Below are 9,482 nucleotides of genomic sequence, written 5' to 3' on the forward strand. Positions count from 1 at the left end.
AACCCTCGCACTAACCCTAGCACTAACCCTAACCCTAGCACTAATCCTAATCCTAATCCTAATCCTAATCCTAATCCTAATCCTAAACCTAACCCTAGCACTAACCCTAACCCTAACCCTAACCCTAACCCTAACCCTAATCCTTACCCTGATCCAAACCCTAACCCTTGTGTTGTTGTTCCGCTCTCAGAATTCCCTAAACGCTTTTTCCTTCCCTTCATGAAGTCATGAAGATATGGAGTATTTGTACGGACAGGCTCAGGCGGACTCAAGTCTGCCGGTCTTCGGTCCTCTGGGGGTCTGACAGAAGGACCGGTCTCGTCTCTCCAAATGTGAATGTGGCCGCCACACGCACGGATCCTCATCAAGGAGCATCGAGCGCTCGGACCCGCTCCGCACTGGACGCCAGGGATTTGCCGTAATTGCCTTCCTGCCGGTTGCGTGACGACGGCGGCCCCACGGCGTGCTTTCTTAGCGGCGGCGCTCGCTCCAGGATTTACCTCCCGGTGACATACCGAGGAGGAAATGAGAGGAGCGAAATAAGAGGCCGCCATCTTTCTTCTGGTCACAGCAGGACCTGACGCTGACGTGGACGGAGGAGATCTGCTCCATCATCTCCACGTTACGTTTGGCTGGCATCGAACACTTTTATTCATCACACGCAAAACATGACAACTTTTATGGAAACACAAACTTTCTGGTCATCCCACACAGAATGTCACAAAATGTCTTATTTTATCTTATTATATCTACTATATTGGGTAATAGGAGTGCAAAGGTGACTATAGGGGTGTTACTTCATGTCTACAGGGCTCTAATGATGGTAAAACGTGTATTTAGAAGGTGGTAAAGAGGTTTTTGGATGTCTTATTTTATTAGATTATATCTACTATATTGGGTAATAGTAGTGCAAAGGTGACTATAGGGGTGTTACTTCATGTCTAGAGTGCTCTAATAATGCTAAAAAGCGTATTTAGAAAGTGGTAAAGAGGTTTTCTATGTTTTATGTCTTATTTTCTCTTATTATGTCTACTTTATTGGGTAATATAATAATATATAATAGGGCAAAGGTGACTATAGGGGTGTTACTTCATGCCTAGAGTGCTCTAATGATGGTAAAACGTGTATGTAGAAGGTGGTTAAGAGGTTTTCTGTGTCTCATGTCTTATTTTCTCTTACTATGTCTACTATGTTGGGTAATAGTAGTGCAAAGGTGACTATAGGGGTGTTACTTCATGTCTAGAGTGCTCTAATAATGTTAAAAAGCGTATTTAGAAAGTGGCAAAGAGGTTTTCTATGTCTTATATCTTATTTTCTCTTATTATGTCTACTTTATTGGGTAATGGGAGTGTAAAGGTGACTATAGGGGTGTTACTTCATGTCTAGAGTGCTCTAATGATGGTAAAACATGTATTTAGAAGGTGGTAAAGAGGTTTTCTATGTCTTATTATATCTACTATGTTGGGTAATAGGAGTGCAAAGGTGACTATAGGGGTGTTACTTCATGTCTAGAGTGCTCTAATAATGTTAAAAAGTGTATTTAGGAGGTGGTAAAGAGGTTTTCTATGTCTTATGTCTTATTTTCTTTTGTTGTATCTACTATGTTGGGTAATAGGAGTGCAAAGGTGACTATAGGGGTGTTATTTCATGTCTACAGGGCTCTAATAATGTTAAAAAGCGTATTTAGAAAGTGGTAAACAGGTTTTCTGTGCACCAACGAGCGGAATATTCCATTTATAAATAAGAAATCCTACTTTGTGGAAATGTACTTATCATGGTCGGAACCAATTAACCACTATAAACGAGGGAGTACTACGTTATCGAGTATTTCTATATAATTACAGACTTACAGTGAATGAGCTGCTCCTTTTCAGGGTACAGGAACTGGATTTTTTGGTGAATGCTGAAAGACAAACGGACAAAGTGTAAATATGGTACGGTCCTCATTGGATGATTGGAACTGACATTAATTCCTCTCCCGGCACGTCTTTTCTGCATAAACACAATTTCAATATGTTTATTTCTGTGTTTGCACATCCAGTGGAACAGCAGAGGAACACTGCTGTGTGTAGGGGGGGTGGAGAGGAGAGGGGGGGGGGGCAGGTTTCTGAAGGAACAGGTTCAGGTTAAATTATTGATAGGTTATGAATTAAAGTTTAACAACAGACCTCCCGGGAGAGACGACGTGTCGCTTTGTTGAAACTCCACAGCGAAAAAGAAGCTTTGAAGAAAAACACCAGCGCACTTTTACCTTGGTGGGCATCTGCTTAACGCTTCCTTTTCCAGGAAAAACACCAACACTTTTACCTTGGTGGGCATCTGTTTAACGCTTCCTTTTCCAGGAAAAACACCAACACTTTTACCTTGGTGGGCATCTGCTTAACGCTTCCTTTTCCAGGAAAAACACCAACACTTTTACCTTGGTGGGCATCTGTTTAACGCTTCCTTTTCCAGGAAAAACACCAACACTTTTACCTTGGTGGGCATCTGTTTAACGCTTCCTTTTCCAGGAAAAACACCAACACTTTTACCTTGGTGGGCATCTGCTTAACGCTTCCTTTTCCAGGAAAAACACCAACACTTTTACCTTGGTGGGCATCTGTTTAACGCTTCCTTTTCAAAGGAGAACATCAGCCAGCATGCAGAGGCTTCATCTAAAGTGTGTACCGGAGTAGCAAAACGTGTTATTTGCGTCTCCCGGGACGCCATCGGATCAGATGTACAAAAACGACGCGGGGCCATCGACGGGCCCGGCCCACATTAATGGCGGCGCTTCATCTGTGCGGCGTCCCTTTTCCAGTCAGCTCATTATCCGCGGCGATGTTTCCCTCCACGTTTGAATTATTCAGCCACGTTTCTTTTGCCATGCTGGGCCCTCGTGCTCGTTACATTACATGCATTCATTTTTAATTGCGCTAAATGAATCATCTTGCATTTGGACTCGTTTAGTTCGGTTACCCTCATTAAGGTCCGCGGATCAGCGATTAGCTTTAAAACAGCTTGGCACGGTCACTCGGTTATTTTTAGCCGCATGTGAGAGTGAGCCCTCGTCACTAAAAAACTATCTCTGTCGTCACAAAATACAACGAACGCTTCGGGGTCGGGAATATTCACTAATGCGTTCAAATACTTCTACAGTTGCTAAAGAAGTATTTCACCCTTTCACATACAACACCTAGTATATGACACATGTATGACACATATACGACACCTATATGACAAATATATGACACATACGACACCTATATGACACATATACGACACCTATATGACAAATATATGACACATACGACACCTATATGACACATATACGACACCTATATGACATATGACACCTATATGACACATATACGACACCTATATGACATATACGACACCTATATGACACATATACGACACCTATATGACACTTATATGACATATGACACTAATATGACACGTATACGACACCTATATGACAAATATATGACACATATACGTCACCTATATGACACATATACGACACAAATATGACATATTCGACACCTATGACACATATACAACACCTATATGACACATATAGGACACATATAGGACAGATATAGGACACATATAGGACACGTATGACACCTATATGACACATATCTGACACATATTCGACACCTATATGACACATATACAACACATATACAACACATATACGACACCTATATGACACATATGACACATATACGACACCTATATGACACATAAACAAAATGTATAGGACACAAATATGTATACGGCACCACGTGCACGCCACGTATATGATATACGGACGTATTGGTTGACATGAAGTCCACAGATGTTGGCTCCAAGGCTGTGAAGACCACCACTCCCATGTTGTTTGTTCTCCAAAGCTGCTAAATATTTCATCTGTCAGGTTCCATGCGGTGCTCGCTGCACAGCCGCTTTTAAACACGGAGGAAAAAAGAACAAAAAAAAAGAAAAAGAAAAAGCACGGCCCTGGGCTCTTCAAAAGATGACTTCCCCTTTTCACGAGTTAATTGGACACAAGTTGTTTCCGTCCAGGGGGGACGATGGGCGGGCTCGTGCACGTTGGACGCGTGCACGTGCGCCAACACGACCCGCAGGCGCCTCTTTGCCGAGTTAGAGTTTGATCTGTGGTGGGACCGCCCCTCCCCGTGGCTCGGCCAGCAGGGGCCCAGCTCGGCAAAAAATATATATATTTATTATATATTTTAAGGAAAAATATGTATCTATTATATATTTGAAGAAAAATATATATCTATTATGTATTTTGAGGAAAATTATATCTATTATATATTTTAAGGAAAAATATATTGTCATAAATATAAATAAATATTTTTCCACAAGCTAACTGTCAAAAATCAACAACTCATAATAATGATTTTTTAAGGATGTACATTTTCTTTAATATTTCCACTTTATGCTCCTAGAATGACGTTCCTTTATGATCATTAAGATTATGACGTTCTACTCATAAATGTCCAACTTTTTCTTCATATTTGGACTTTTCCTACTCTTGTGTCCATGTTGCTGCTGTTCTTTAAGAGAATGATATTTTTGGAATATGCTGCAGGACAATAAAAAGCCAACAGCGTCCCACTTTGGACCCCCAGCCAGAAGTTGGGAAGGAGCGCTGGGATGTTAAACCGGTGGGAATGGAGGAGCGTGTCCGACGGTGCGAACGCCGCATGAGCGTCACGGTGAGGCAAAACCCAAATGAAGATGTTATTCAGCGCTACGGCCCAGCTCCAATACGCCGGCGCTCCAAGTGAGGCTAATTGCGCTGACGAGAGTCGCCTTTGCTGTGATTGATGCTCTTTTAAGCGTCTCCGGGAAAATTGCAAAAACTCCCAGGGAGTTATTTGTGCTGCTTTCACAGACACACCCGGAAACCATCAATCACTGATTGCTTCTTCAACAGGATCATTAGTGGCTGGGAGGGACCCTGCTCAAGTGCAGAGAGTACCAGGCGCCTCTTTGACTCCCTTTGCCCCATTTCTAATGTACTTTTACAAATATATTGATGAAGAAATCATTACTGTCACTCATACCTGGAGAGCTAATCATGTGTAAACAGCTTCCCTATGTCTTATATGTCTTATTTTCTCTTATTATGTCTATTATAATGGGTAATGGGAGCGGAAAGGTGACTGTAGGGGTGTTAAGTCATGTCTAGAAGGCTCTAATCATGTGAAAACGTGCATTTAGAAGGTGGTGAACAGCTTCCCTATGTCTTATATATCTTATTTTCTCTTATTATGTCTATTATAATGGGTAATTGGGAGTATAAAGGTGACTGTAGGGGTGTTAAGTCATGTCTAGAAGGCTCTAATCATGTGAAAACATGCATTTAGAAGATGGTGAACAGCTTCCCTATGTCTTATATGTCTTATTTTCTCTTATTATGTCTATTAAAATGGGTAATGGGAGCGTAAAGGTGACTATAGGGGTGTTATTTCATGTCTAGAGTACTCTAATGATGGTAAAACGTGCATTTAGAAGGTGGTAAAGAGGTTTTCTATGTCTTATATATCTTATTTTCTCTTATTATGTCTATTATAATGGGTAATTGGGAGTATAAAGGTGACTATAGGGGTGTTAAGTCATGTCTAGAGTACTCTAATGATGGTAAAACGTGCATTTAGAAGGTGGTAAAGAGGTTTTCTATGTCTTATATATCTTATTTTCTCTTATTATGTCTATTATAATGGGTAATTGGGAGTATAAAGGTGACTGTAGGGGTGTTAAGTCATGTCTAGAAGGCTCTAATCATGTGAAAACGTGCATTTAGAAGGTGGTGAACAGCTTTCCTATGTCTTATATATCTTATTTTCTCTTATTATGTCTATTAAAATGGGTAATGGGAGCGTAAAGGTGACTATAGGGGTGTTATTTCATGTCTAGAGTACTCTAATGATGGTAAAACGTGCATTTAGAAGGTGGTAAAGAGGTTTTCTATGTCTTATATATCTTATTTTGTCTTATTATGTCAATTATATTGGGTAATGGAAGTGTAAAGGTGACTATAGGGGTGCTAAGTCATATCTGGAGAGCTCTAATCATGTGAAAACGTGCATTTAGAAGGTGGTAAACAGCTTCCCTATGCCTTATATGTCTTATTTTCTCTTATTATGTCTATTAAAATGGGTAATTGGGAGTGTAAAGGTGACTATAGGGGTGTTAAGTCATATCTGGTGAGCTCTAATCATGTGAAAACGTGCATTTAGAAGGTGGTAAACAGCTTCCCTATTTATTATATGTCTTATTTTCTCTTATTATGTCTGTTATACTGGGCAAAGGGAGTGTAATGGTGACTATAGGGGTGTTAAGTCATGTCTAGAAGGCTCTAATCATGTGTAAACGTGCATTTAGAAGGTGGTAAACAGCTGTCCTATGTCTTATATATGTTATTTTCTCTTATTATGTCTATTATATTGGGTAATATGAGTGTAAAAGTGACTATAGGGGTGTTAAGTCATGTCTAAAGAGCTCTAATCATGTTAAACCATGTGTATTTAGAAGTGGTAAACATGTTTTCTATGTCTTATATATCTTATATCGAATCGGTTTTCTATGCTCTAACGTAAAATAAAAAGACCAAGAAGACGGGCTGTACCATTTTGGATTGTGGGGTGGTGTTTGAGCAAAATAAAAGCCCCGGGTGCTAATTGAGGCGGACGCATCCAAGCCATGGAGAAACAGCAGGGTCCAATATTTAAACGTAACGAGAGATTGAGTCCAAAATCCAAGTCACACCTAGCAGCCCCCCCCCCCCAATCCCCCCTCCCCTGGGGTGTTTTGGGGGTCAGAAAAGCAGCTGACTGCTTCCCTCTGATCCAGGAAGGCATATCGCCGTGGGGACGGGACAGACTGACCTGCCTGGCGGCCATGACGGGTCCGCTGGAGGCTGACGGAACCTTTCTGGCTGACATCCACGAGGCACCAACGGCTCCGAGCGCCGCAGTCGTCCTGAAGGTCACTTCCTGCCACGCTCAACACCACAGCTTTCCTGATGGAGGCAGATGGACGCCCCGCCCCGAGTTGGGTCTCTTGCAGAGTGCAGAGTGGCCGTCAACCCGGACGCTGATCAGTGGCGCTGCACAGATGATTGACATGTAAGACGGTCCAATTATGGCGGGAAGACAACAGGAAAAACTGGATTCATTTGATTTCGTAGGCTTGGTCATGAATTCATTTTTTTCATGAGGGATTTTTTTTTGGGGGGGGGCATTTATTTAGGGGGCCTAGGCCTTCCCCTTACCCCAATGTCATCCATTATGTCTACTATATTGGGGAATGGGAACGTAGAGGTGACTATAGGGGTGCTATTTCATATCTAGAGGGCTCTATTCCTGTTAAGTGTATTTAGAAGGTGGTAAACAGCTTTTCTGTGTCTTATGTGTCTTATTTTCTCCTATTGTATCGACTATATTGGCTAATGGGAGCGTAAAGGTGACTATAGGGGTGTTATTCCATCTATAGAGGGCTCTAATAATGTTTTGTGTGTATTTATAAGGTGGTGGACAGGTTTTCCATGTCTTATATGTCTTATTTTCTGTTGTTACCTCTACTATATTGGGGAATGGGAGCGTAGAGGTGACTATAGGGGTGCTATTTCATATCTAGAGGGCTCTATTTCTGTTAAGTGTATTTAAAAGGTGGTAAACAGGTTTTCCATGTTTTATGTGTCTTATTTTCTCCTATTATGTCTACTATATTGGCTAATGGGAGCGTAAAGGTGACTATAGGGGTGTTATTTCAGGTATAGAGGGCTCTAATAATCTTCCAAAGTGTATGTAGAAGGTGGTAAACAGGTTTTCTATGTCCTATATGTCTTATTTTCTTTTATTACCTGTACCATGTTGGGTAATGGGAGCGTAAAGGTGACTATAGGGGTGCTATTTAATGTATCGAGGGCTCTAAAGTGTATGTAGAAGGTGGTAAACAGGTTTTCTATGTCCTATATGTCTTATTTTCTTTTATTACCTGTACCATGTTGGGTAATGGGAGCGTAAAGGTGACTATAGGGGTGCTATTTCATGCGTAGAGAGCTCCTACAATGTTGAAAAGAAGGTGGTAAACAGGTTTTCTCTGCTCCAACTCCCAAAGTATTCCATTTATGAAGAAGGAAGTCCACTTTGCGGGTATTCAGTCATCCTGGTCGGGCGTGGAACCAATGAAGCGTGATAAACGAGGGATTATTATATTTCAGTGCAATAATGAGGTGTTATTCAATTCCAAGTATGCTTCCATTTAGAAGGCTATCAATAGTTGGATTACCGGTCGCCATGGAAACGCGGCAACGTGTCACAAGTTCAAACGGGATTAACTTCCCGCCTTCATTTGTTCTTCTCGCTGCCTTGCAGCTTTCGGTTGGAGTTTGAGAAGAAGAAAAAAGGGTGACACTTATAAATGAAGGCGGAGGGAAAGTCATAAAAGTTGAAGTGAGCAATTATCAGCCCCAATAACTCATGGCAAATGCACGGCTTCCTGCGCGGCTTTATTGATGTTTGGGGGCCGGCGTTCATATTTCATTATTATCGGAAAGCAATTTGGAGCTTAGAGACGAGCACAACAAAGAACAAGCCCCGCTTTTGTTTGGCCTGAAAAGCGACATAATCCGTCAGTTCATTTCACTTTGTGGAGCTCATCGGACCGACGACTAAACAACGCGCTCTCCTTTCACGCGCTTTGACTTTGTTTGACCCGCTCCGAGTCGCCGCCGCCGCCGCCGCGCACAAGAATCCAAAAATGATTCATGCCTGGGCTCCAATCAGCGGCGTCAATTGTGGAGAATGAATCCATTATTCATGGAGTCCTTGATCAAACACCCCGGCTGGCTTCGGGAAGTCGGCCGCAACGTCCTCCACAGCGACGCCGGGAAAGAAAGGAAGTGACACATCGGATATTCGGGCCGGGCTCTGCAGGATTCCAGCACATTAGGAGTTGAATTTCAAATTCCTTTGCTGGCGGCCTCCGGCGGACTGGGAGTCTTCCGCTGCAAATGGAAATGGAAGGACGGAGGAGGAACGCTGAAACTGGTGTGCGGGTTTGGGCGCAGCAGCTTGTGTAAAAACACACCACGGATGCTGGTGCAACGCTAGACGGATGAACCATAACGTAAACGTCATCACGGGATCTGCGGTGACGTCGACTCCACATCGCTGCGTTGTGGCGAAGAGAGCTGAGCTGAAAGGAAAAAAGCTCTCAACTTAGCGGTGGATCCACGTTCCGACTCCCACCTATGCTCATGGGCTTTGGGTAGCGACCGAAAGGACAAGATGGCGGCTACAAACGGCTGGAATGACTTCTCTCCGCAGGGCGGCTTGGCGCTCCCTTTCAGAGAGACTCGGAGGACTGGAGAACCGCCGCTCCTCCGCATTGACAGGAGCCAGAGGAGGTGGATGGGGCATCTGGTCAGGATGCCTCCTGGACGCCCCCCTGGGGAGGGGTCCCAATGGGGCTCCCAGGGC

Source organism: Doryrhamphus excisus, linkage group LG12, assembly GCF_037039965.1.
Source record: "Doryrhamphus excisus strain RoL-2023G ecotype Guam linkage group LG12, RoL_Dexc_Guam_v1.1, whole genome shotgun sequence".
Lineage (NCBI taxonomy): Eukaryota > Metazoa > Chordata > Actinopteri > Syngnathiformes > Syngnathidae > Doryrhamphus > Doryrhamphus excisus.